At 43.1% G+C, this 3,070-nt stretch overlaps 1 pseudogene; it reads right to left on the bottom strand.

The window, feature by feature from the left end:
- Positions 1-1,290: 1,290 nt before the first annotated feature.
- LOC144235666 (importin subunit alpha-1 pseudogene) lies at positions 1,291-2,854 on the bottom strand (annotated as a pseudogene).
- Between the last annotated feature and the right edge of the window lie 216 nt (positions 2,855-3,070).

The raw sequence follows: 3,070 nt of genomic DNA, 5'->3' as shown, positions 1-3,070 counted from the left end.
GCACTTGGAGAGGGCGGAGAATCCGGCCCTCGCACCATGGAGTTCACATGGGGAAAACTAACTCCTATAATATTTGGCTTTAAAACTTCTGGGTGGCAAGGTGGCACAGATATTTTTAGCTTAGACACAGGGCTGGGGCAAATTTTGCTCAAATTTTGCCTGTGGGTACACAGCTGCTGCCATCATGCACACTGTGCCACACCGAACCACCACACTGCACCCAGCCATGTTGCCCCCACCCACCATTGTGCACTGGGCCCAGCTATGCTCAGCCATCATCAAGCACCACGCCCAGCCTCATGCCCCTGGCCAGCCTGGAATGCAGGCCCCAGCTGCCACAGAACTTCAGGGTATCCAGAATGGGAACTAGTGGCTCAATGAAAAATTTTCTTTTTTTTTTTTTAATGTTTTATTCATTTCTAGGAGAGAGAGAGAGACAGCGTGAGCAGGGGAGGGTCAGAGAGAGAGGGAGTCACAGACTGAAACAGGCTCCGAGCTGGCAGTCAGCACAGAGCCCGACGCGGGGCTCGAACCCACGAACCGCGAGATCATGACCTAAGCGAAAGTCGGAAAGTCGGACGCTTAACCGACTAAGCCACCCAGGCGCCCCATCAATGAAAAATTTTCTAACACTGCCACCCCATTCCCAAATTGCCTGGTGGGCATGCCTGCTCAGAGCTGGTATGCTGTGTCCCATTAACACCACAAAGAGCCAGTAGGGCTCACAAAAGTCAGAGAGTCAGTGCAGACAATTGCACTGAAAGGAAAAGTGACTCAGACACAGTATCAGGGCATAAGCAACACACGTAGGATACTCTTCTGAAGCACGAGGTTCTGGTGAACAGGGAACATTGCCCTGCAAGGCACTTCAGGACCTCTTCTTCCTAAGTCATTGCTTTCAAAAGCAGAAGACATAGTTGACCCTTCCTTCCTTCCTTCCTTCCTTCCTTCCTTCCTTCCTCCCTTCCATCCTCCTTCCCTCCCTCCCAGCACACTGCAAGATATGAGATTCTATAAAGAAATAAACACTTAGAGGAGAAACTTCATACAGTGCATACAGTTTGGAATTTTTCAAGTATAGTTTCCTTGTAAAAAGTGCTACAGTAACAAAACACATTTAAAAAGAGTTCTTAGTAGAGAAACAGTAATATATACCAAACATAGTACACAACAAACAAAACATTTTTTAAAATTTATTTTGAGAAAGAGAGAGTGTGAGTGGGGGAGGGGCAGAGAGAGAGAGTGGGAGAGAAAGAATCCCAAGCAGACTCTGTGCTCTCTGCTTAGAGCTCAGCTTGGGGATTGATCCCCCAAACCATGAGTGTAATCCTGAACTTGGAATGTGTAGCCTTCAGAGTTAGTTTCTGGAATGGCATTTTGATCTTCCTCTTCTGAAATACTTCTCAATCAAGTTTAATGAAGCTTTGTATACAGACTCATTTTAATGGTTTTGTAGAGTTTCAATTTTGTCCAAATCTCCACATTCTTCAATCATTACATAAGTTTCTCAGCAGCCTGAAAGATGTTTGAAATGCATCCATAATAACCAGAATAATGTTTGTATCTTTTTCAGTTAAGAGATTCATCAATTGTTCCATTATGCCACAATGAGTGAGTTATACAGCCTGTTCAACTGTTCTGCCACTTGTATAGTTGGTCACAGCCCATACAGCTCTTTTTTGTGTCTTAAAGTCTTAGAGAGAACATCAGTGAGGAATGGTACTAATCCATGATTCATAACTTGCTGTATATGGTCTTGGTGACCAGCATGATGTTTGACATTGGGCACATAGCTTCCTTTTGAATATTAGTTTTGGGGTTCATTAGCAGGCTTGGAAGGACAGCAGTTGCTCCTACATCTTTTACAACCTGCTCTTCATCTACCCTAGTGACAATATTTCCTGTGGCTTTTAGTACAGGAGTCACAATGGGCAATTCAGGAGCTCCTAGAAGCTTTAGAAGTTGGGGTACAACTCCTATTTTCATGACCATTTCAATCCATTCATTTGGATCATCAGTAGGGTAGGAAATGGCCCAACAGGTATCTAATGATACATCTGGATCATCATGATGCAGGAGATGAACTAATTTAGGAAGAATCTGCTCAATACCATCTAAGAGACATTCAAGATTTTTGTTGTGATGAAGATTTAAAAGTGTCCAAGGAAGGTTATGTAAATAACCACATGCTAAACATTACATATCAGAAACTGTAAGGAGAGCCAACATCAGATCAACTGCATCATATTTGATAAACAAGTCTTGTGGAGCTGAACCATCACCTGCAATGCTTCCTAGCACCCCTACAACTTATTCACTGATGTGTGCATGGGAAGATGACAACAGAGAAATGGATGCTTGGGTACTACCTCTATCTACCACAAGTTTGGCCTGTTCTGATATTCTAGAAGCAATGTTAGTGAAGGCCCAAGCAGATTAAAACTGAATGGGGCTACAATCAGTTCTGTCCAAGAAGTACACAAATTTTGGAATCAAAAGCAGTCCAGATTATGTTGTCTATGGAAGGCTGTATTCCACTAGAAAGCAGTTTCCTATCAGCTTTAGTAGCTTGGAGCCAGCTTTCCAAATCATTGCTATTTATGCCTTTGACATTGTCATCAACAGACCAATTTACAGTGCCCTGGTTGTTGCAGTTTTCCTGCAGTGGAGAAGTAGAATCATCAGGAAATGATCTTACATTTCTCCTTTTCAGCATCTGGTCATCCTTCTTAGCTTTCTTCAGCTCCACATTAAATTCTATTCAGTGCCACCTCATTTCTGTACTGTCTTTCCCCTTTTTCTTGAATCTGTTATGGCAGGCAGCTGGTGAATTAGCATTTTTATTGGTGGACATGGTTATGAGACAAAGGGAAAAAGCTATACAGCTGGCTTAGGCTTCCACAGGACATGGTGTGGAGGCATACAGGCTGCAGGTCGGCTTCCCTCAAAATGTCCACAATGGCTCAGCCCAAAGACAGTGTTAATGGCTGACTTTCTTAACACAGAAAAACAGAAAGAGGCAGACAAAATGAAGAGACAGAGAAATTTAACACAAATAAAAGAAAAGGAT

This window comes from Crocuta crocuta, unplaced genomic scaffold, assembly GCF_008692635.1.
Source record: "Crocuta crocuta isolate KB4526 unplaced genomic scaffold, BGI_CrCroc_1.0 scaffold65, whole genome shotgun sequence".
NCBI lineage: Eukaryota > Metazoa > Chordata > Mammalia > Carnivora > Hyaenidae > Crocuta > Crocuta crocuta.
The sequence above is the reverse complement of the archived record's forward strand: the minus strand, read 5'-3'. Positions and strand labels throughout refer to the sequence as shown.